We start from the raw sequence: 26,250 nt of genomic DNA on the forward strand, positions 1-26,250 counted from the left end.
AAGGGGTGGATTGAAAGTTATTTTAAGAAGCTGTCAGATCCCTAGATGCCCTTCCAATTCACACAGCAGGGCAACTATCTCTCCCCCCCCTAATGGGAGACTAGCCATTCCTCTGAGAGTGGAGAAGAAGGCTCTCTGGAGGAGAAAAGCCTGAGGGTCTCTGCATTAGGGGACATCAGGCACAGTTGACTATGAGGACAGCCGTACAGAAAACAGGAGGGTGTGAATATTTACATACTGAATGTTGAAACCACCAGACTTCCCCCACTCAGCTCCCAGAATACTGGCAACCAAGCTTGCACTGTCCAGGAGACTAGAAGATTCTTCTCTGAGCATTCTGACCAGCTCAGCAGAAAGACTTCCAAACTCTGACAAGGGAATTTGCAACTGATTGGCCCTGCTAGACCACTGTACAATGAAATAAGAATTGACAAGTCCCAATTCATGCTCTCAGAGCTTCCATTCAGTTTTTATGTCCTGTCCTTAAATGTGAGCAGAGGCCAAAGATCACCACACATCTAGGGAAACACTCAGAAAGACCAAAACAAGCACACAGATAAAGATAACTTTGAGGAAACAGAACTTATCCAGAGAGCGAAAACATCTTTTAAAATATATGTTTTTTATTGATTTCAGAGAAGAAGGGAGAGGGAGAGATAGAAACATCAATGATGAGAACGAATCATTGATTAGCTGCCTCCTGCACACCCCACACTGGGGACTGAGCGTGAAACCCAGGCATGTGCCCTAACTGGGAATCAAACCTTCTGTTCATAGGTCAGTGCTCAACCACTGAGCTGGGCAAAAAAACATTGTTTTAAATCACTAAAATTCTCAGAGAGATGGATATTGCATTAATAAAAGAAGAAAAGGTTGTACTTATAAAAAGGGATGTTCAGAGAACACAAAGGAAGCCTTTATTTTCTTTCCTTTTTATTGAATTTATTGGGGTAACAGTGGTTAACAAAATTATACAAGCTTCAGGTGCACAGTTCTACAACACATCACCTATACATTGTATTGTGTTTTCACTACCACAAGGGAGCCTTTTAAATTTGTAACATGATAGTTGAATTTTTTTTAAATAAAAAGATTAAGGCTGTGTCCCATGGTATGGAGCAAAAAGGCAAAAAGATAGGATATTAGACAGAAAAGGTAAGAAAATTAGAAGACCTTGTCAGTAAGAAAACATCCAAATACAGTCCAAAAAGAGAGAACAGAAGAAACTGAGGGGAGGAAGTAATCCTTGAAATAATTCAGCACAGTATACTATAAAGTTTGCAAATCCAAGGGGCCTATAGAGTGCCCAGCATAAAACAGACCCCCATCAAGACGTATCTTAGTGAAATTTCATAACCCTGAGACAAACAGAATATCTTTATGCTTCTAGAAAGAAAATAAGCAAAAACAAAACAATTTACTTATTTTTTTATTTTTATTGCTGTTCTACTTATTTATGAATTTATTGGTTGATGCTTGTATGTGCGCTGACCGAAGATCAAACCTATAACCTTGGCATATTGGTACCACTGAGCTACTTGGCCAGGGCCTAAAAACAAAATTTTAAACAAGTCATATAAAAAATCAGAAATCAGAATTCTTGGCATTTCTTGATGAAGTCCCTGCCATGTGCTCAGAGCGTTCAACCAAATTTTCAGTGCTCCATTCTTAAAAATGAGTCAAAGATAGAGGTTAAAGGGAATTTGTAAATGATGATTGTAAAAGACCAGGCCAGTCTAAAACTCTCTCCCCTCTTCACTACTCACTGAACTGCCAGTGGGATTGATGCAGCCAGAGTCAACCAAAGACCTGTCTACTCAGCCATCCTTTACTCTTCGCTTAGGCTCCACCTCCACCACCCCACTGAACCACTCCACCCTTCCCTATTCACCACCATCAATCATTCTCTCTCTCTCTCTCTCTCTCTCTCTCTCTCACTCACACACACACACACACACACACACACACACACACACCTCTCAGTGGTCTGATTTGAGGGCATGCATCATGCTGATTTACTTGATAGCAAACCTTGTTAATTATAGCTCTACCCAGGAAACATACGAAGATCCCAAGAGCTTAGGCCTTGACAGTAGGGAGCTATACTTTTTTCTGGACAAAGAGTCAGACTAGATTTAGTGACACATTCTAAATTGGTATGAGAGTTTCCCATTTCCTTGAAGCATAATGCTCCATTGATTGCAAGCTGAGTCATATATTGAGGCTGCTTCTCACACTGTCAGTGGGAAGTGTAATTCCTGAATGACTCCCAGCACACATTTATAGATTTTTTTCAGTCTGTTGAGTTATACAAGCTACTCAAAGTATTTTTTCCTGAAGACTTTTAAATAAATCTTGATCTCAACAGCTAAGTCATTCAACATAATTATGGGCAACACACAGGGAATAATCTGCATAGAAGCAAGGGTTGAGATAATGAGGCTAGAAAAAAATATATCAAGTAAGTGTGAAAAGAAACAAAGAACAGAGGACTGAGGACTGAAGTTCCACCTTCCAGTTTCCTCTTGTTTAAAGGGTAGAAGAAAGAAAAATAACCATTCAAGGAGATTGAGAGGGCAAAGACAGGAATAAGAACCAGTTAGGGTATCAGGACAGAAATAAAAGAAAGAGAATACTTCAAGAAAGGGTGGGGCAGAGTAAAATATGTTGGGGAGATAAAGAAGAAGTGATATGGCAGACCCAGTCATTACATGTTCATATACTCTTAGATTTTATGGGCAGGACTTCTGACTCCAACTGTCTAGGGACCTTTGGCTGCTGCAGCCTCTCACCCAGCTGTGTCAAGCCAGAAATGCTGGAGAATTAGTGTTTCCTTATCCTCTCTCTAATGCAGCAGTCCTCAACCATTTACTAACTAAAGTTGGTGTAAAAATACCCCAGACCCCACATCCTTTAAGATAACTCTGAGCCCATGCTCTACACTGACTCCCATAGTTTCCCATAAGGATTAAACTGTAGTTACTCACAGTGGTAATTGACTTGATAAGGCACCATTTATTGGCTTCCTTTCCTTTTCTTTCTCACTTTCCCACACCCCTACAGGTGCTTTCTGGCATCATCTCCAAAGAACTGGGATGAGAAAAGACCATTGGTAAGATAGCCTGAAGATCCTCAAGAGATCAAGGTCAGTAGAATGAAAAAGGCAGAAGCTAAGCTGCTGCATTCTAAGGGGAGAGTTGGAGATGAGGAATTGGAAACAACTCTTTGCAGAAGTTTAGTATTTTGAGGAAGGAACAAAATGGGGGAATTATTAATGGGACAATGGGATTGGGTAAAAATTTCTTTTTGTTTGCATCTCTCTAGGAGAGATCCAGTGCATATTTTTAGACCTTTGACTCTAGGACTATTTATGCCTTTGACTCTAGGACTATTCATCCCTTTGGCTAGCTTCTCTTCTTTGCCCAGATTTAAATGTTTGTTGTTCTGAGGATTCTGCACTTGGCCCTCTCCTTGTGTCTTTCTAGAACCCTCTCTCTCTGGGTAATTTAACCCTCTCCCATAGCTTGGACTTCCAACAATACACTACTGATTATTAAACTTGTATCTTTAACCCAGACCCCTTTCTTAGACTCCAGATCCATATATTCAACTGCCTACTTTATAATTATTATTGTCTATCCAGCAGGCACTTCATATTAATCATACAAAAATTGAATTTGTCAGCTTCTCAAACTTATTTTCTTCATAGTTGATTGGTGAGTAGTATGTTATTCATTGATTGCCCATATCAGAAAAATAGGACTCATCCTGGACCCCATCCTCTCTCTCATCACCTTCACCCAATCAAGTTGAATAAGTCCTTTCCTTTTCTTTAACATCTCTAAAATCTGTACATTCCTTCATCTCTTTCATGGATCATAAAGGTCTCCTAAGTGGTTTCACTACTTTCAGTCTTGATCCACTCAATTCATTCTTCACACTTCAGCCAAATAGATTTACTCCTGTTTAAAACATTTCCACATCTTGGTGTGTGTGTGTGTGTGTGTGTGTGTGTGTGTGTGTGTGTGTGTGTGTGTGTGTGAGAGAGAGAGAGAGAGAGAGAGAGAGAGAGAGAGAGAGAGAGGAAATTGTGCCAAGTACCTAGTTTGAAGAATATCAGACTTCTGGGTCCATTCCCATCTTCCTTTCTATGTGTTTGAAATAAGAATCTGCCCACCACCACCAAAGATATTAACTCCATTGGGATATTTTCCTGGGGTCAGCCCCTATGAATCAGGGTAGATATAGGAAAGACATCCCTGGTATTTTTTTGCCTATTGAGGACAACCACCAGTGGAGGACCCAAGGTTAAGAAGTTCTGTCTCTACAGAAAGCTCAAGGTGCAGAAGCCCTCCTAAGACAAGCATCTTCAAAGTTTTAAGGCAAAGGCAGTGGGGTGGTGAGAGCCTGGGGTGTGGGACAGGAGTGGGCTGGAGGGGATTGATGGGGGGTAAAGGGGGACACATATAATACTTTCAACAATAAAGATTTTAAAAAATCACAAAGTTAAGGCAAAGGCTAAGATTTATTACAAAAAGAGATTTATTTTTCTTACAAAATTCTTGCTTAAAAAGTTCATTCTAGACCTAAGGGGGTGACATTTCTATCCTAGCTCCCACTCAAGTTAGCAGTAATGTCTCCTAAGACAGTGGCCTTCAACCTGAGGTATGTGCAGCCTTAGAGGTACATGAAGACTTTCCAAGGAGTTTAAGGGCAAGGTGATTCTAAGAGAATCAATTTTCAGATCCTCAGCTTCCTTAGTTCTTTTTTCTAATGATTGATGGAGGTCTGTATCCTGCAAGTTCTCCATTCCTACCTATCGTTTTACAGTTATCCTTCTTCCTCTATACAAAAGAAAGGCACACCTCACCAATCCTGAATCTCATTTTGGTGCACCAAAACAGGGTGTGCATGTGTTGGGGAGCTTTGGGTATTTTGGTGTTAGTGAGAATGTGAATCATTGGATAATAAAACTTTTTTAAAAAACATTTTAAAAATCCTCACCCAAGGATATATCCTTATTGACTTTTAGAACAAGAAAAAGAGAGCAAGAGATCGATTGGTTGCTTTCCCTACATGCCCCAACTGGGGATCAAACCCATAACAGAGGTATGTGACCTGACTGGGAATCGAACCAGCACCCTTTTGGTGCATAGGACAATGCTCAAACAGCTGACCCACTCCAGGCAGGCAATAGTTTATTATTTTTGCTTTGTTTTATTTTAATCCTCACCTGAGGATATTTTTCCATTGATTTTTAGAGAGAGTGGAAGAGAGAGGGAAAGATAGAGAAATATTAATGTGAGAGAAAAACATTGATTGGTTGCCTCCTGTTTGAGCCCTGACTAGGGCCCAGGCCCTGCAGGAGCCTGCAATCGAGGTAATGCCCTTGACCAGAATCAAACCCAGGACCCTTCAGTCCACAGGCTGATGCTTTATCCACTGAGACAAACTGTCTAGGGCAGTGGTCGGTAAACTCATTAGTCAACAGAGCCAAATATCAACAGTACTTCTTCAAAATAGACTCGCCCAGGCCGAAAACCAACTTCTGCACATGGGCCACGAAGTTTCAATCGCACTGTACGTGCACCTGCACGTGGTATTTTGTGGGAGAGCCACACTCAAGGGGCCAAAGAGCCACATGTGGCTCGCGAGCCGCAGTTTGCCGACCACGGGTCTAGGGCAATAGTTTATTTTTAAATGCAATATTTATAAAGTGCCAGAAACCATATCCTTTGCAATGATTATACTTATGATAAATATTTTAAAGGTCAATTTAACAATATGCAAGGGGATACATAGTCTTCAAATGAGCAAAAATTTGTGGAGACCCCTGAGTTAAGATTTCGTAAGCCAAGCCAATTTTGTTCTGTCTAAATTAACCAAGAACCTAGAAAGACCACCACCAGCACCATAAAAGGGCTCCCGGTCCTGATAATTGCTCCTTAGCACTGAGGATAAATATCTTGGCATTGAGATTCATAATGCTCTATCTGCCCATTTCAGATTCTATCAGCTTCATATTTGGCCAGCCACCCCTCACTTTCCACTGTGCCTCCTCTCTCAACTTCAAACTAGAGTCATATGACATCCTTGCAACTCCCACAAACCACCATAACATTTCATACCTTGGGCTTTTGCTCAAACTGCTCCTTTTGCCTGGAATGCCCTTCACCTCTCTGCTCACTTCCCCTTCTCCATACAACAGGGAATTTCTCCCACAAATTTTCATTAATTACTGGTCCTTAATTTAGGGTAACCAACCGTCCCAGTTTGCCAAGGATTGGTGGGTTTCTTTGGGGTGAGGAATTCAGTGCTAAAAACAGGACAGTCTCAGGCCAACCAGGATGGTTGGTCACTCTACTGTGATATGTTCAAAGGACTCACATTTTGGCCTGGGGAAAGTGACCCCAACTTTAGAGCATCAACTTATGTCTTCTCCCTACGGACAAATCTCTCACCGATGGAAGAAATCACGCTTCCATATTCCAAGAGCACTTTCTTAGGATAGTACAATTGAATGCTTTCAGCATTTAAGTAACTGTTATTCTAACCACCAGCTCATCCTTCAAATGGCAGTTATTTTGTGAACTTAAAAGAAGCACTCTCATCTAATTAATTAAACTCATTAAGCTTACATATTCAACTCCTGCCAGTGTATGCTTTAGATCAATATTTCAAAATAAAGATTGGGCCTCCTACTCTCCTAAAAATAATTTTGAAAGAAGTATTATAAAAATCCTATTAATGTGGGTTTGGGAGGTGGAAAATGAAAGGTTGATTCTAACCCTTAGGAAAGCTTCCAGAATTTCCCAGGTCAGAATGTGGTCAGGAGCCGAAAAGCCATAAAAACATGTGACCTAACTGAGCCTCAGTATCCAATCTCTACAGTTAGCATAGAAACACCTAATTTATTGTATTATTGAAAGCGGCTATATATAGCAACTTGACTAGGAGCACAAATTCTGAAGTTAGGCAGCCTAGGTTTGAATTTTGTCTGTATAGCTTACTAGCAGTATGACCTTGTGACATCTCTGTACTTCAATTTCCTCATCTGTAAAATGGGGATAATAGACGCTGCCTCACAGGCTTGTTATGAAGATCAAATAAACTAATATGTGCAAAGTACTTAGAACAGTGCCTGACACATAGTAAGTGATATATAAATGTTTGTCAAATAAGTGCGCATAAAGTGCCTGGAGCATTAATAGGTGCTTAGGAAATGGAAGCTATTCTTCTATTTATAGCAGTTCTTTCTTAGCTGGAATCTCTAAACTTTTGGTGGATAACTGGTTTCAACAAATTACTGAACCGTGAGCATAGACTTTCTAACTCTCCACTGAGAGTCCTTTGTTCAAATTATTTAGGGCTCACTGAGAAAAAACTTTGAGAAGTGTGTGGTATTTTTGTATTTTTTTTTTTACATTGATACAAAAATCTGACAATAGAGACAACAGAATTTTTAAAAATAAATCGTTTTACATCAGCAAGAGTATCCCTGAGGTTTTCGTTGCAAGTGTGTTATTTCCATCATTGCATTGTTCCGGTTGTCCAGGAAGGAAGGCCAGCATATGCAGCCTGATTCAGAGTCCAGGTCAGCAGGCAGCCCTCCTCAGCAAGGCTTCCCGTGGTACACAAGACTGTGAAACTAATTTTGGGTTGCCATAGCAACTAAGGGAGCTTCTAGAAAATTTTCCTAATGAAACATTTTCAGGGCATCAATAGACATGGCCTAGATGGGAGGGGGTTGGGGAGAGGGACACACTATCCTTGACCCCACCAAGTTGATGAGTTTGTTGGAAAGAGTGTAACAAAATCATCTCCCCCCCCCACACACACACACACTTAAAAAAAAACACAGTTTAAAGCTTCTGAAATCAGATGTGTTAATAAGTGAGTTCATTTAATGTTATGGGTTCCTCTGACCCAGATATCTATTATTAAGTTAATAGATTAAAATATGTCTTACAATCTCTATTTTTTTAGAACTGAAAAATTTAGTATGCTACTGTGCTATGTGCTATAACAGAAGCATGTACAAATGACAGAATGGCCCGAGCACTGGGGGAAGGGGAGAAGCCGCATGAGTGCAGTGGAGCTCCCTAGGAAGCATTTTGCAAGCTTCTGCTTTGATTCTGAATTATTTGGATACAGAAGATACAGGACCCTAGCAGCAGGATGCAAATCAAATTGCCTTCTCTCTCTGTCTATTAAGTAAACATGGCACACCAGCCTCACATTATGACAAGCAGATGACAAAAAGACCAGAGGAACAGGACTTGGTGGTGGCGAGGCTTGTGACCACTGATGGCCAGTATGTGAGCACATAGCCTGGCTCTTCCAGCTACATGCCTAGGCAGCAAGGAGCCTCCTGGTTGAGAAGGCTCTGTCTATAGCACCAGCTTTCAGCATGGCTACTCTCATGGGCATCTCCAACTGAACTCTACAACTGGGGCCCTACACATGTAGTGTAGCACAAGACTTAAGTCTCCTTCTTGTGGGCTGGAGGGATACTATTGTCCGAAAACCGAGAATAGCAAACACTCATTATAGCCCTTCCTATGCAAAAACTCTTATACTGTTCTAGGAGCCTTACCTAGTTAATTCATTTAACCCATTCAACAACTTTATAGGTGGATACTGTTAATATCCCCTTTTTACTGATGAGGAAATTAAGGCATACAGAGGTAAAATGACCTGCTCAAAATGACTCTGTAAGGAGCTGAGATTTGAACCTGGTCTGTCTTTAGAGTCCATGGTCTCTACCCTCTGCTGCCTCTCAGCCTTACTGTTCATTAGGCAAGTACTCATGGGGAGTCCAGGAACACACACTGACAGCTCTTTACTTTGACTTTAATGGTATATTCCTATCCTCAGAGAGTGAGGAGCAAGAACAGGAGTTAAAGAGTGGGAAAAGCTTCTGTTAATTTTTTTTTTTATTGCCTTGACTGGAATTGAACTCGGGACCCTTTCCAGGTAGAAAAAAAATAGCAAGAGCAAAAACCGAGAGACAAAACATGTAGGATCTCTTCTGTACTGGAGAGTATGGGTACCAGATGTGGGAGGGAGGCAAGGCCAGGCATCAGCAGGATTCCAGCATCAAATAAAGAAACTTAGCTTTCACCCTGGAGTCAGTGAGAGGTCCTCAGAGATTTTAAGTTGGAAAGTAAGATGCCGTGATTTGTGCTTCGAACCTTTACCCTGACAGCTGTGAGGAGATGGTGAGAGTCTGTGGGGAGCTGGGAGCAGGGTGGGCTGCTTGAACCAAAGCAGAGGCTCTGGAGATAGAGTGTAGAGGTCCCAGGGATATTTAGTTTGTAGAAATGATAATATGCAGTGATGGGGAGGGGAAGAGGAGAGAAAATTACAGAGTGGATAATGTTAAAACTTATTCAGGAAAAAAATTCAGAATATGATCCTGCTCTTGAATTTCTTTATTCTAGTCTGTATCATTTTGACTTAAAATTATTCTTGAATTGTTTCAACCTATTATGAGAAAATTCCTGTAGAACTGTTTACAAAGCTCATTCTGTTCTAGTTCAGTTGTAATTGAGATGTCTGGTAGAGGAAAAGCAGAACCCATTTATGAAGAAACATGGAGCTAACACAGGCAGTAATGGCAGTGGCAGGTGGGCACATAGCCTGTATCACCCCTGTGGTTCCTGATTCCCATGCTGTCTTCGTTGGTGTCTCTCTCTCTCTTTCTCCCCCTGTGTGTGTGTGTGTGTGTGTGTGTGTGTGTGTGTGTGTGTGTCTTTCCCTCTCTCTCTCAGTGACAGCTTCCACCTGGCACTTCCCCCATTCAGTCCTCCAGGCTTTAATTGACTGGATCCTTGAAGACAGGCACCTCTGAACTATCTAGTCAATGTCCTGAAAAGCCAAGCAACACTTTTTTTTAAGATTTTAAATTGATTTTTAGAGAGGAAGGAAGAGGGGGAAGAAAGGGAAGGGAGAAAGAGGAACATGGATGTGAGAGCAAAACATTAACTGGATGACTCCTGCACACCTTCTACCAGGGATTGAGCCCGCAATACAGGCATGTGCCCTGACAGGGAATCGAACCAGCAATCTTTCATTGCACAGGACAAGGCCCAACTAACTGAGCCACACCGGCCAGGGCCAAGAGCAACATTTTGTCAGGGAACTCCATGTCTTCTGATTGAACATTGGCAGAAGATAGGGGCAGATTGGTGACAGGGAAAACTGCACTTTGAATCAAAATCACCCTAGTAGATGTGATGTTGATCAGCGCTCAGAAGTTTTGTTCAGACAGGATCACAAGGGGATGGATTAGGAGGTCTGAAGGTCAGCTTCAAGCTTCTTCACAATGGACAGCACCTGGACACTAGAGAGATGAAATTCAGCAAGAAAAAAGTTGTGACCTTTAACTGCAAATCAAACTACCTATAGGAACAGCACAAGAGTTAAATGGTTTGGGGGAGACTGTGGCACCATGAAACATGCATGCTTCATCTAAAAGGAGCAGCTCTGCCCTAGCTGGTGTGGCTCGGTAGAGAGTGTCAGCCCTCAGACTGAAGGGTCCCAGATTGGATTCCGGTCAAGAGCACATACCTCCATTGCAGGCTTTGATTCCAGGCACATGAGGGAGGCACCAATTGGTGTGACTCTCTCACATCGATGTTTCTCTCTCTGTCTCTCTCCCCCTCCCTACTACGCTCTCTAAAAATCAATGGAAAAATATCCTCAGGTGAGGATTAACAAAAAGAATCCTATCTAATAAAAGAGAAACATGGTAATTAACCGTAACTTCGCTACCCTTCCCATTGGCTAATCAGCGAGATATGCAAATTAACTGCCAACCAAGATGGCGGCCGGCAGCCAGGCAGCTGAAGCGAACATGAGGCTTGCTTGCTCCAGTGACGGAGGAAGCCAAGGTTCCCGCCTGCCGCTGCCGGCCTCTGAGCTTGCAGTCTAAGAAACAATGTTGCAAATATAGAAGCTAAACAATCCCCAGAAATCTGCTTTTAGCCAGCCAGCCTCGGAGCTGGAGCTGAAACAGTGTTTCAATGATAGAATCCAAATAAACCCAGATCAGCAGCTGAGGTCTCAGAGCTGGAGCCGAGCCTCAGAGCTAAAGCCGGCTCTTAGCTCCAGTGACAGCCACAGAAGGTAAATAAATCCCAGAATAAAAAAAGAAAAAAGAAAAAAGGAGAGGTTGGGAGCTTCAGTCACCCGCCAGCCTGAAAACGGCCCTCAGCCCCTCATCCAGGCTGGCCAGGCACCCCAGTGGGGACCCCCACCCTGAAGGGGGTGTGACCAGCTGCAAACAGCCATCATCTCCTCATCCAGGCTGGCCAGGCACCCAAGCGGGACCCCCACCCTGATCTGGGACACCCTTTAAGGCCAACCAGCCGGCCCCCACCCGTGCACCAGGCCTCTATCCTATATAGTAAAAGGGTAATATGCAAACTGACCCTAACAGCAGAAAGACTAGGAATGACTGGTCACTATGACACACACTGACCACCAGGGGGCAGACGCTCAATGCAGGAGCTGCCCTCTGGTGGTCAGGGTGCTCTCACATGGGAGGAACTCTGCTCAGCCAGAAGCCAGGCTGATGGCTGCCAGTATAGCAGTGGTGATGGGAGCCTCTCGTACCTCCTCAGCAGCGCTAAGGATGCCCGAGTGCAGTTTAGGCCTGCTCCCCGCTGGCAAGGGGACATCCCCCGAGGGCTGCCGGGCTTCCAGAGGGATGTCTGATGCCATCTTAGGCCCAATCCCCTGGGGAGCGGGCCTAAGCCAGCAGGTGGTCATCCCCTGAGGGGTCCCAGACTGTGAGAGGGCACAGGTGGGGCTGAGGGACCCCCCCTCCCCTGAGTGCACAAATTTTTGTGCGCCAGGCCTCTAGTTAAATAATAACAGGGACAGCCCCTACTTAGTTCCAGCCAAGACCATATGGAAACATGGGGCCAAAGAAGGGAGAGCTGCCCTCTTTTCAAGAAAAGGCAGAAGTTCAGAGTTTTATGAGCCATCTCCTGATTTTGGGGGGTTATCAAATAATTCAAAGTATAAAAACATTGAACAGGTCAAACAAAGCTCACTTGTGAGTCAGATTTGGCCCAGCAGCTACCATTTGCAACTTCTACTCTAAAACTTGGATATTAATCTCTGAATTTTATCAGTCTAGAGCAGGGGGTCCTCAAACTTTTTAAACAGGGGGCCAGTTCACTGTCCCTCAGACCGTTGGAGGGCCGGACTATAGTTTAAAAAAACAAACTATGAACAAATGCCTATGCACACTGCACATATCTTATTTTGAAGTAAAAAAACAAAACGGAACAAATACAATATTTGTATTTGCATATGGCCTGCGGGCCATAGTTTGAAGACCCCTGGTCTAGAGCTAGAGCAGAAAAAAAATGGTGGAGCTATTAGGAAGCTGGAGACATACAAATGATTCATTGGACCTTAGAGATCATTAGTTCAATCCCTATTGCATAGAGGGGAAAGTGAGGCTTGAGAAGAGAAGTGCCCAAGGGCGCAAGTCAGGCCCTTGAAAAGCAGCACGCAGCAGGCCTGGCTGGCATTGGCTCTTCTCCCCTCAGTTTTCTGTTTCTTTATATATTCCCATGCTCTAGTTTGCAGCTGTGACTGAGACATATGTCCTCTACTGGACTCTGGATTCTCCCCCATTGAAACCCTGGGATCTGTCCTGGGCTTGATCTGGAATCTCTGCCCGATTCCTGGCCTGGAGCTGGTGCTGTTCTTGAGTCTGCTGCCACTGTTCCCCTGGGGCTCCTTGCTGGGCCTGTCTGGGCCCCCCACCTTTGCTGGCTGTGATACACTGAAGGGCAAAAATAGGATTTGATGTCAGTATGCCTGAGTCCTATGTTTCACCTACTCAGATACACTACTTCCTGGAGTTAGTATATCCTTACAGAAAGGAAAAGCAAGTTTGAATGTCATTTTGTGTATGTGAACTATAAAGTGAGTTTGAGTACATTTCAATTTTGCTCTTTCTTTCCCTTTTTTGCCATCTAATAGTCAGGGAACACTTATTCATTAGACACAGCAAACAGTGTCTAGGATCCATGATACTTCTAAAGACCCATGAAAATATTTTAATTTTAATTTTTTTAAAATCAGAATAAAAATAAATAGGTAAAAATAATATATTAAAATGATTCCAATGTACTTAATGCCACTGAACTGTACACTTAAAATGGCTAAAATGGTAAATTTTGTCATATATATTTTAACACAATTTTTAAAAGTGAAGGGACCCACAATTTAAAAGTGCCCAGGGCCCATGAAAGTCATAATTCAGCCCTGCCAGTAGTGGGTAGTTGGCTAATTTATATTGATCATAAATTTTGCATTTATGGACCAAATCATGTGGACTGCACCTCTCTCACTTGCCCTTGGTTACAAAGGCCTAACCATAAAGGTTACATACTATTAAAAAACAAAATTCTACTGAGTAAATTTTAAAGATCTTATTGGTTTTATTGAATGAGTCATGAATTGGTAGCATCCTACATAGTAAATAGAAAGGAGCACCAAGGAGCTATAAAAAATGGAAGGCTTTTATAGGCAGATGGGGGAAAAGAGTAGATTGTTTTCAGGTTTAGGTACCCTACTTATGGGGGATGGAAGAGGTTTTATCAGGGATTACCTCACTAGTGCTAGCCAGGTAATTCCAGGTTGACTGGTTAAAGGTTATATTCATAGAAAGGCTGAAACTAAAATTAGTTTAGGTATTGAAGTCTCAGTTTGGTGACATAGGTTTAGCACAAGTGTCTCAATTTTGAGCCCCTTGTCTCTTTTGTAACAACACCATGACCCAGGTTTCCAACACCTGCCACCTGGTGACAGCTACAGAGATTATTCAGGGGAGATGCTCAGTACAGTAGCTTGTAAAGCCTTGTTAGTTTTCATCTCCACAGTGTAGATTTTTCCTTAGCACAGTTGAAGCCCACACTTGGAGCTGGTCAATTTTACTTCAAAGGGCATTTTTGATGCCTTTTTAATGAACAGATCTCTCTTTCACTACCAAAACAACCTTCTGGTGGCACTCCCTGACTTGACTTTTGCTCCCCATACAACCAAAAATGATCTTTTAAATATATATCTCCCTGAAATAAGATTTTTCAGTGACTCCCAATATTTTCATTATTTCAAAAGTTCAATGGAAATCCCACGCTTCATGGCAAGTGAAATAGACTAACTCAAAGTTGCTTTAGTTTGGGCTGGAATTGTACCAGCATGCTTGGTACAGTTAATACATTTCGAAAAAACAAATGGATCTTTCTTCCTGATGCATAGTTGGTATTACAATGAGGTCTTTCACTCATGGGCCTTTGGGGAAAAGTTCATGAATGGGTCCTTGGAAGTGAAAAGGCATGTGGGGATCCCTGGAAGTGTCTGAGCAGAATTTGCCTGACCCTTCTGGGAGGACAGTATCACTCCAGCCACAGAGGAATCACTGACTAGCTGACTTGGGAGAAGGAATGGGGGGCAATGCAGAAACGTCACATTAACATTCAATGCAAAGTGAAAGCTTGTCTTGAGCAAGGGTGAATGACTCAGCAAGGAATTTGTTTCCAGGATTATAGTTACTGCTCTATCTGAAATGTCTATATTACATAAAAAAGTAGATTCTTATTATTTCTTTGAAGTAATTCCATTACTAACCAGAGGCAAATAAACAACAAACACATTTCCTAGAATTTTTTTCCCCTAGAATATTTTTTAAAACCCTACAGTGAAAGCATTGCTTCAGATCGCAAATGCTTGGCACATCTGGTCATTGAGAGGAACTTGGCCTTTGGCAGGATGAAAGACATTTTGGTTTTTAATCCAATTCTACTTGTTTGTTTGCCTCTGCAGTGCACATAGTTATCATTTCACATTCTTATACTCAGTCTCCTTTCTTCTGATAATTGTCACCCTTCTCCCCCCAGTTTCACTGAGAAATTATAAATATACACAGACAGTCCATTGTTTTCTTAATTGATTTAAGTATTCTCTGTGCTATTCTGGACACAGGGGCTATAGCAGTAAATAAATAAAAGTCCTTGATGAAACATATTCAGGAATTCAGGCATGTGATCTGGATTATCCCTTAACATAATCTTTTCTTTAACCACTCATTCAGAAACTAGTTCAGAAATGTACATGTGTCTTAGATGGGGTTTCCTAGAAGCAGAGCCTGAGGCAAGAATTCAGATGTAAGAAAGATGGGGAGTACTCTTGGGAAAAAACATATAAGGGCTGAGGTAAGCAAAATAGAGAAGAGGAAGGGGCCAAGCAGAGAGCTAATGTCGTGTAAAGTCCAGATTTGGCCTGATTTTGGATATGAAAGGGGAAGCTTGTCTGTGGAACTCAAATTGCACTACTGAGTTGTTTCTGCCTTGAGGCAAGGGGACTGCCCTTTTATAACTCCTCATCTGTCAGTCATTGGTCTAGAGATAGAAGCAGTGTAATCTCCCAGGCATCCCTGGGCTAGGAGGCCAAGAGAAACTCTCATAAGTCAAGATCACAGGTTTAAGCTGCTTAGCCACAACCTCAAAACAGATGTGGGTGGTGGAAACTGGGGTAAGGAAGGGAAGGGAGGCACCAGCTGATACAAGGAATCTGGGTGGAATATCAAATGCATCCATTATTGCATGTGTCACAACCAGATAATCTGAGACTGTGAGGTTCAATTCTGAAACTTCTGTTGGAACCCCTGGAAAAAGAATCTATCCTTTTGCTCATTGTGAAATTAGTAGGATGCATACCTGAAGCTGCGTAAGCCCACCAAGAGTCAGCTGAAATGAAACAAGTACAATATAGAGAAATGTAAAGAGACAGAATCCTGATGACATTATTTGAACCTCACAACCAGCTGTACAAACAGGCATGTGGCATTGCCACAGGTGATACCCAGTTAGGCAGAGTATGAAAGTTGATGAGTCCCAGGGGCACAAATTATTAAAAAGAGAGCCAAAAAGGAGAGATCAGTGAAGTAGGAGCCAAAACTAAAGAAGAAGTAATGTAAAATATTTCCTGGTAGCACATTCCCCGTTTTTCTAGGTTTCCTGGGACTATGAAATGGACATGTTCATTTTTGCCTCCAATTGAACAATCCCTTCTTGGAGATTCTGAGTCTTGCGTAACTCCTGCTCACCCTGTGATCCCACTTCCCCTGGCCACATGTTGTTAGGACCAATGGAAACCAATCCAAAGGCAACCAAATTCTCTTAATAATTTAAGATGAGGAGCCTAGTGATGATCTGATGGACATTTTAATTTAAAAGCCATAGACTTGCCCTAGCTGGTTTTATTCAGTAGATAGAACATCGGCCCTCGGTTTGAAGGGTCCCCAGGTTCGATCACATACCTTGGTTGCAGGTTCCCTGGCCTTGGTCAGGGTGCATGCAGGAGACAACTCATCGATGTGTCTCTCTCACATCGATGTTTCTCTCTGTGTCTCCCTTTCCCTTCCACTCTCTAAAAATCAGTGGGAAAATATCCTTGGGTGAGGATTAACAAAAAAACAAACAAACAAAAAAACCACACAAAAAAAGCCATAGACTGTGGGCCTAAATTACCACAGGGATAAGGCAACACCACAGCCAGTAGGAAACTAAAACAATGGAAGAAGAGGCACCTTGGGAAGACAGAAGAAACGGGTCCTCACAAAGAAACAGGTTAATAAAGCAAATACAAAAGAAGCAAAAACCAACTTTATGGGAATTGGAGAGGTAGTTTCACATCCTGACTTTTTAGTTTCAATCAGAACATTTCCTGTCCCCAGATGATTAAGTCATTGTACGTTGACCTCTTACAATAATGTACTCTTCACATAAGCTAACTCAAATGGCCTTCTGTTTTATTATCAGTCTTGTCTGAAATAAAGACAAATTGCCTATCACATTCATGTGGCCCATTAAACAGAAATGTATTACATTTATATAATATGGTAGATTGATTTATTGACACCAATTCTTTTTTTAAATTTCAGAGAGGAAGGGAGAGGGGGAGAGAGATGGAAACATCAATGATGAGAATGAATTATCGATTGGCTGCCTTCTGCACACCCCACACTGGGGATCGAGCCCACAACCCGGGCATGTACTTGACCAGGAATTGAACAGTGACCTCCTGGTTCATAGGTCGACGCTCAACCACTGAGCCATGCCAGCTGGGCTGACACCAATTCTTCACCTTTGCCTTCATGCCTACCCTTTGCCATATGACTTTACAGTTCCTCTCAGTAGAGGCAGAATGTGTTTCTCCTAACTATGCAAAACCTCATTCATGACTTGCTTTGGTCAAAATGGTGTTAGAAGACATTATACATTCGAAACATTGAAGACTGCTTGTGCAGTTGGGTTTGCCTCATCAACCTAAGCCCTAGAATGAACACATATGGAACGTATCTGAGCCCTACTCTTTTTTTTTTTTTTTTTAATCCACACTCCAGGATATGTTTTTATTATTCAGAGAGAGGAAGGAAGAGATAGAGAAAAACATCGATGTAAGAGAGAAATATTGATTTGTTGCTCCCCCCATTGCCCCTCCCCTGCAACATATATCCCTCCAACATACACCCCCCACCCACAACTTGGATTGAACTGGAAACCTAGGTATGTGCCCTGACAGGCGGAAAAAACTCTCAACCTTTTGGTGTATGGGACTACCTCCAACCAACTGAGCCACGTCGCCAGGGCTGAGCCCTACTCTTAATGAGGAACCAAGCACAGGTGAACCCACTGCTTGACGTAAAGCCAGCCAACCAAATCCCATCTAGATCAGCTAACTCCAAGACACACAGCAAGAATAAGTGAGCGTGGGATGATTTGCTATGCAGAATTATTGTGACTATAGCTCACTGATATGTACACTGATAATTCCTGGACTATTCCAGCCTAGCAAAGCTATTGCACCCTTCCTATACTTACTGAAATTTCCCTGGCCTTCCTCTCAACTCAGGGGAGCCTGTGTGGTGGGCCCAGCTTTGTCTATCAGGCTTCATAATGTCTGAGCTGTCTTGAGGTTCCATTGGACACATGAACTTTGGTTCTCTTCAGTGTCCACTCTAAAAACATAATTCTTCAAGTTCATGGCTCAACCCTAGCAAGGCTGATGAAGCTTACCTACAACAGGTGCTGAATTTTGGAGCCTAACAGCAAAGCAGTGCCAACTAACTTCTTTCTGCCATAGCCAGACCAAGAGATAGTTAAGAAGACCATAAGACACTGACAGGTAATTTACATAAATTATTTCAATTAACCCTTATAGTAGTGGTTCGCAACCTTCTGGTCCTTTAAATACAGTTCCTCATGTTGTGACCCAATCATAAAATTATTTTCGTGGCTACTTCATAACTGTAATGTTGCTACTGTTATGAATCGTAATGTAAATATCTGATATGCAGGATGGTCTTGGGCAACCCCTGTGAAAGGGTCGTTCGACCACCAAAGGGGTGGCGACCCACAGGTTGAGAATCGCTGCCTTGTAGTGTCTTGAAGTATGTATTATAAAATATTATCTCCATTCTTTATCGGAGATGAGAGTTTGAATGACATACCCAGGGTCACCCAGCTGGTTAATGGAAGAATGAATTAGGATTTGTGTCTCTTAAATCCTAGTTGGTGTTCTTTCCTCTGTATATCAGTGTGTACTCCACGGCAATGTGTCCAGTTCCCTTTAACCCAGCTGGAAGGGACTAAGTAGTCATGGAGTCCAATTCTCTTATTTCAGAGGAGTGATTAAGTGAGATCAAAGTGGCAGAAGATTGGGGATTAGAATCTAAAATTCATGACTGAAGTTGCGGGCATGTTCTGGGCACTAGGCTGTCCCAGCTCTTGGAAAGAACTAACATTCTTTTGCCAAGGAAAGAGTATTTATTTTAGAAGGTCAGCCTGTAAGAGAAATACAAACAGAAACTGCCTGGTGATTATCCAGGGTATCCAGTTTATGGAGCCTAAGATCCCCTCTAGACTCCCACCAGCTTTGGAAGTCAAGGTCTGTGCCCTCTCCCACTTCTTGCTGGAGTCTCAGAGCGATTGAGTGTTCCATTCAAATCAGAATTAGGGCCAGTTTCTGTGCTGACCTATCTGTTCTGCCTCCTGGCTACATGGAAGTTGAGAAAGGCCCTTTCTAGAGGCTGTAGCTGCACTCTGTGAATGCAGGCTGGGCTGCTCTCACTCACGGCCTGTGTTGGCTCTGTATTTATTGCATTTCAAGGAGCCAGCAGGCTGAGGGCTGGAAGAAGATCCTATTAAGGATTATGAAACATATGCTTCACTGCTCCTTTTTTTGCTGTCAAGAAGACTGAAGAATTAACCACCAATGAATTTATGGAAGTAAACAAGAATAGTTCCAGAATCAAGAGTGCAAAGAGAAAACGCCAATTAAAAAAACATACAAACTATAAATTTGAAGAGACTATAAAGTTTCAAGCTGTTGGCCATCTGGCTACCTTGGAGTGGCTCCCCTTTCTCTTCTCCATAACTCAAAGTTTGAGAATGTTATTTCTGAGACATATCCTCCTCCAAGTATTGGCAATATTTTGGAAAGACTACGTAGTGATGCCTCAGAAATTAGAATAGAACTTTTAATATTTGAAATTAGGAGTCTCTAACTGTATTTTTACCCTTTAAGAAAAATTTAAAGAAGTCATAAACAGCATTTATTACCTTGGTATATCACACTGGCCTTGTTGCTGTTTCTTCACATTAACTGGTTTCCCATCTTCCCTCCCTCTTCCCACAGTCTGGCTACACAGTGCATCCTTGAACCATTAGCTCACAGCAGCAATACACTTATTCCACATCAGTAACACTCTTCATTCTCAGGGTCAAAGTTCTGGTCCACAAACCCTTCTGTACAGGAAGTTCAATGCTTGCGAAAGAATTTGTAATAAACCAGGCCTCCCAGGATGGCTATCTCGAGGAAGATGACAACGGAAAGTAGCAGCTTGTTGGCGGTCACTTTTCTGGACATTGACCGGAGAATCTTTTGACTTTTGCTCAAGTTTTCATTTGTGTTTACCAGTCTATTCTTGGTACGTTCCAACTGGTCACGTTGCTGCCCCAGCTCTTCTACAATTTCCGAGCCAATCTGGCCAGTTTCTGTGGCAATCCGATGAGAACGCTCAATACGCTGGGCGGCCCGGTTCAGGCTGTCAGTGCCTTGCTAAAGCAATACCCTCTGAGGCCGTAGCTGATTCACATGCTCATTCTCTACAGTGTATGTGCCATATTTCATGTCTCCTTGGCCCCCGGTGTGGCTGTCAAAGGCGCGCTTCTCACTTCCCGGTGGAGTTTGGCAAGGTCCTTCCGGGAGTTTCGAAGCTTAGACATCATAGGGTTACAAAAAGACGGGTGCATAACGTAGTTCCTCTTCCATCTCTGCCAGCGTTTCATTGGCTTCTTGTTGCTTTTCATCAAAATCTCTGATCAGTTTCTTCATTTCTTCTGTCCTCCCTTCCCCACCCCTCCCCCGGTCCCCAGGAGCCGCTCCGGCACCCCCGCAGGTCTTCATGGAGGCCGCGGAAGATCTCGAGCAGCTTCTCGAAATGCTCCGAGGAGGCGCCGAGATTCGAGATTCGGGACCCGGGCCCGCTCCACCCACGGTGGCCAGCCACCCAGCCCTGCAGGCATCACGGTGACCACCACCGCGGCCGCCTAGGGGCTGCGGCAGGGGCCTCCCGGACCGGAACGCCTATTTTTACCTTTTAAAATACAATGTCGAAGACTACTTCCTTCCATAAAGACAGCTCGACCATACTGCTCTGTGAGTTTCTCCCTTGTGAATGTCATGGACACGGTGATATGCCACTCAGGTTCCCTTCAATGAAGGATTGCTGCACCAGCTGTGAGGAGTGCTATTAACAGACAGCTTCCAGCCATCCGTCCCTTCAGGGGTCATCTCATCTATAGAGATTAACCTCTCCCAAGGTCAGTCTTTCAGGGCTGGCCATATCCAACAAATAATGATGCAGAAAATAAAGGCCTGGACACCTCAACTCAATGTGGAAAACTCTGAAGGGCCATTCTCACTCTGAAATTCCCTTTGAGAGGCCAATGCTGCATCAAAGTTTGATTCCTCCCTGTGTCAACTTTTGCTTCCTTCCTCTTACTTGAGCAGGAATTGACCCTAAGGGCGCTCCCCAATAAACTTCCTGCACACTAAACTCTCTCAGATCTGCTTCCTGTTTCATTCTCTCTAATTTGAGGTATAAATTGTTTCCATATTTTTTCGACTTTTAAAATAGACAATTTTTGAGCAGGTTTAGATGCACAGCAAAACTGAGCAGAAGGTACAGAGATTTCTCATATATTCCTTGCCCACCACACACACTCCCATATCAAAATCCCACACCAGAATAGTTCATTTGTCACAGTTGATGAACCTACATTGACACATCATTATCCAAAGTCCATAATTTATATTAGGGTTCTATGAACTTGGACAAATGTAAAATGATAGGTACCCACCATTATCAATAGTTACTTTAAGAATTTTTGCTTTGCCCAGCCGGTGTTGCTCAGTGGTTGAGCATCAACCTATGAACCAGGAGGCCACAGTTAGATTCCTGGTCAGGGCACATGCCCAGGTTGGGGCCTTAATCTCCAGTATGAAGCATGCAGGAGGCAGCTGATCCATGATTCTCTCTCATCATTGATGTTTATCTCTCTCCCTTCCCTTCCTCTCTGAAATCAATAAAACATTTTTTAAAACAAACAAATTTCTGCTTTATGTTCCTGACCATAACCCTGTTCTGATTGGGTTTATCATGGTCTTCTTACGTTCTTCTGATCAGCCCTCGCTACAGACACTTGAATAGACCCTGAATCAGGGAGGATGGGGTTTCATGACCAGAAAGTCATGAGGAGGAGCTGGCTGGGTTTTAAATATAATCTCCTTTTTATTTATTTTATTTTTATATTAAACACGCTCCTTGTGAAAAGACAGGTTTCACATGAAAAGTAAGAATTTCCCCCACTCTGAAGCCCTAATCCCTCACCGCATAGTTAATCAGTAACTGTGGTTAATGATTTCCTTTGTGTTTCTATTTGAAGGATTGGTTTTAAGGGAGAGATGATGATTCTGGCTCGAGACCATTAAGTTGAGGATTAAGATGTTACATCTTGGTGGCAATGTTCCAAGAAACAGCTGGATATTTTTAAAAGGCAGTTAGAGAAGTGAGAACTAATGAGGTAGATCTGGACACCCCCCCACCCCCCCCCCCCCCGACACACACACACCCGTGTTGTTAATGGTGTGAGAGTGAAGGAACCATGAGAAAGAGAGAGAGAAACAAGAGGGAATAAAACAGAACACAATTCATTTGTGGAATATAGTGAACAATAAACTGATGAACAAAAATAGATACAGAGACAGAGAAGTATCGAACAGACTGTCAAACATCAGTGGGAAGATGGGGGTGGGGGGGCCGTAAGAGATCAACCAAAGGACTTGTATGCATGCATATAAGCATAACCAATGGACACAGACACTAGGGGGTGAGGACATGTACTGGGGGGTGGTGGTGGGGGTGGCCAGGGAGAGGTCAAAGGGGGAAAAAGGAGACATATGTAATAGTATATGTAATACTTTAAACAATAAAGAATTAAAAAACAAAAACAGAGCACAATTCTTAACCTTAGGCAACATCCATATCTCAGAGGTGGCCAAAGAAAGTGAGGCCCTTGAGGAAACAAAAGCAATGGTCAGTGAGATTAAAAAAAAAAAGTTGAGAAATGCTTCTGTGTTTTGGTGACATGTAAACTCCATGTCCCTGTGAAAATGCAATATAAATATAATTGACAGTCAATATTTCTTCCAGCAAGAAAACTGATAGCAAACATAATTACATTTTGTGTTGTATTTTACCGCAGGACTGGCTGCTGCTTGCTCTTGTTCACCAGTCTTAGTTTCTGTATACTGGGCTTTGGGCCTCATGTCCATCTAGACATGTCACATGGACCATACAAGCTCTCCCCATGCCTCAGCTTTCTTGACAATTCTACTCTTTGGTTGAAAACCTCCCTCCTGTCCTACTGTGATAGGCCAACTTCTAAGATGGCCCCCAATGATCCCCAAACATTGCTATTTATACCCTTGCATAATTCCTTCCTATACATTTGGGCTGGACCTAGTGAGTTGATTCTATGGCAGGAAGAAGACCATGATAAACCTAGTCAGAACAGGGCTATGGTCAGGGACATAAAGCAGATAGGATGCCATTTCCATGATTAAATTTTAAAGACTCTAATTTCTGTCTTGCTATCAGACTCTCTCTATTACCTCCAGGCTTGAACATTTTGATGAATAAGCCCCCATGTGACAAGGGGGCTCACTGAGAGCAGCTAATAATCAGCAAGGAACTGAAGCCCATAGTCCAACAGCCCATGAGTGACTGATTGTTGCTAACAATTCGAGTGTGAGCTTGGAGGCTGATTCTTCTCCAGTTGAACCTTCAAATGAGATCACAGACTCTGAACTAACACCATGATTGCAGCCTTTTGAGACACTGTGAAGCAGAGAACCCAACTCATCTGTGCCCAGATTTTTGACCCCAGAAACTATAAAATTATATATATATACATATATGCTGTTTGAAGCCACTAAATTTTGGAGTAATTTTTAAAAGTAACAAATAACTTATGAGCACACTAAATCCCTGATGCTGGTTGTCTCAGAAATGTCCCAAATCTCAAGTTTCAGTATCCAGGAATGCAGGAAAGCAAGTTCAGGAGAGCGATGCTGAGGCATGAACCAGAACAGTGACAGGGGGAATAGAGGGGAGTAGGGTATAAGAGGCAGGACCAGCTGGACTTGATCAACTGGATGGTGGAGGATTAAGGAGAGGAGTCGACATGGACTACCAAGTGGAGAGAGGGGCTGTTCCCAAAAGAATGGTAAACAAAGGGTAAAGTGATGGAGAGATGATTTTACATATTATTTCCCGTCTTCAAGCTAGAATAAAAGTTTAGTCTCAGACTTTCCTGATCTGTTTAAAAGCAGATCTGTTGGGTCCTAGCTGGTTTGGCTCAATGGATAGAGCATCGGCTGGTGGACTGAAGGGTCCCGGGTTTGATTCCAGTCAAGGGCACATGCCTGGGTTACTGGCTCCATCACCAGTAGGGAGTGTGCAGGAGGCAGCCGATCAATATTCTCTCTCATCATTGATGTTTCTATCTCTCACCTTCTCCCTTCCTCTCTGAAATCAATAAAAGTATATTAAATTTTTAAAAAATATATATATAAAAGCAGATCTGTTGGGAAAGTGTGTAGGGGTATATATAAAATAATTTTGAAGCTGGGTCATGGGTACATGAAGATACTCTGCATTTTATAATTCCTTCAAAATTTGCATGTTTGAAATTTTCCCTAGTAAAACTTTCTAGTGGAGAAAGGTTAGGAGCATTTGAGATCTTCCTTCCCGGCATGACATCAGTTTAACTCAAATAAACTTATGCAAATTTTAAAATGGGCTAACAGCTAGATGGATTATTTAAATCTATGCAAAGGAACAACGGAGGGAGGGAGGGAGCGAGGGAGGGAAGGAGGGAGAGAGAGAGAGAGAGAATGTATATTAAAGGTAATAGGCAAAAGGAGAAAAATAAAACAAAAGCAGACAATTTAAAACAAAATATAAGAGAAAGAGCCTGGGAAATCCCCTAAGTGAAGAGGCAGTAACTAGAACTTTTAAGGGGAGCCTATGGCTTTGTCCACTGAAGGCTCAGAGCCAACCTGAACTCTGAGTTTCAAGGCTAATCCCACCCTCTGATAAGATACTTAGGACATTTCATGGGTAGAGACAGTAGCAGTATCATCCAGACCAGGGTCATTGTAGAAAGACATCTGTAAACCAGACAGGAAAGTACAAGAGACAAGCCCCAGAAAATGGACCTGGCTAGGGAAAGCATCCAGTAGGTACCAGTAGCCTGCTGAGGTGCAAGACTGTCTTCTACTTTGGCCTCACTGATTGAGAAAAGAGGGGCTGGGAACAGAGTGGCTAAGTGTATGTATAGACCTTCCAGAAGGAGGTCTGGGAGGCGAAAGGCCTTCCTCTGGGTGGAAGTAAAAGATACTGCCCTACAAAAGCTAAAAAGGAGCAGCCCAAGACTGTTACCAATCCCAATGACTCCTGGGATAAGGGCCACCCTACTAACCTTCCTTGTCAGCCTTTTATGATCCCAAAGGATAGTGGGCAATCTACAGATAGCTGGATGGTTGATTTGAACAGCTGGGATGAGGCAAGAGTAAAACAAAGGCTGATAGTTAGCCTACAGACTTGGGCTCATGGTAGGAACTCTACATGATCAAATAAAATAGAGAACCATCCACACAGTACTATGCAAGGCAGATTATAGTTTCAAAGATCACTCATGGGAACAAGGCCATCGTGATGGGCCTTGCAGAGGTAAAGTAAACATTCCTTACTAAACTGAGAGACATACTAAACACTACTGCTCTCACCCAACCTCTCCCCACAGGTGCAGATAGCATCTGCAGCCCTGCAACTGAGTCCTTGCCTTGGCAAAATATATTAGTAGCAGTGGTGTGTTGGTAAATATTTAACACCGAGCTTTCAAGGGCTGAAATGGAGGAGAATCAATGATTTAGCATTTGCCAATATCGGTGGTGTAAATCCGGATCCCAACTTGCCATCAGAGACATCAGCACAAGTAGCTCTTCTTACAAGCAACCCATCCTCTTCAAGTCTCAGCTAAAGCACCATTCCTTTGAAGTTGCCTTTCTGAGAATCCTCACACCAATCAGGTGTCCCATTACATGACTTTATAGAATCCTGTACTTTTTTATAGCACTTATAACAATCAGAGTAGTTATATAACTAGCCATTACATAATTAGTTGTTTATTATGTAAGTAGTTATTATATAATTAGCTGTTTAATGTTTTTATCCTCTGCTAGAATATAAATCTCTACAAGGGCAGGGAATGCCCTTGTTCACCATTGTCTTGTTCACCATTGTCTCCCCAACACCCAAGATGGTGCTTTACATAGAATAGGCATGCAAATATATTTGTTAAATAAACAAAAGAATGACTTATGGGAACTGCTCCATTCTCAGGTTCTCCCAGTCTTTTGTCAGAAAGGAAATCCCCTTTTCAGGATTTAGAATCCATCTTGATCTCAGCTTCTGGGAGGCACACGCGGATACCTTTCTAGAGTGGGCCTCACTCTTTCTAGGAGGAGGCATCATGTACTTTGGTCTCATGTTCTCTTCCTGGTTCTAGATATCTGTTTATGGCACATGTGCTC

At 42.6% G+C, this 26,250-nt stretch overlaps 1 protein-coding gene and 1 pseudogene across 1 annotated transcript in view; both read right to left on the minus strand.

The window, feature by feature from the left end:
- SLC35G2 (solute carrier family 35 member G2) overlaps positions 1–19,750 on the minus strand; it is a 54,902-nt gene extending 35,152 nt beyond the window's left edge. Inside the window, exon 1 of the mRNA XM_036332480.1 lies at positions 19,650–19,750. The gene's annotated coding sequence lies outside the window, so the exon portion shown is untranslated. The remainder of the gene's footprint in view (positions 1–19,649) is intronic.
- Positions 19,751–19,829: 79 nt separating this feature from the next.
- On the minus strand, positions 19,830–22,926 carry LOC118668606 (annotated as a pseudogene).
- Between the last annotated feature and the right edge of the window lie 3,324 nt (positions 22,927–26,250).

The sequence above is a fragment of the Myotis myotis genome, unplaced genomic scaffold (assembly GCF_014108235.1).
Source record: "Myotis myotis isolate mMyoMyo1 unplaced genomic scaffold, mMyoMyo1.p scaffold_m19_p_13, whole genome shotgun sequence".
In the NCBI taxonomy this organism is placed as follows: Eukaryota; Metazoa; Chordata; class Mammalia; order Chiroptera; family Vespertilionidae; genus Myotis; species Myotis myotis.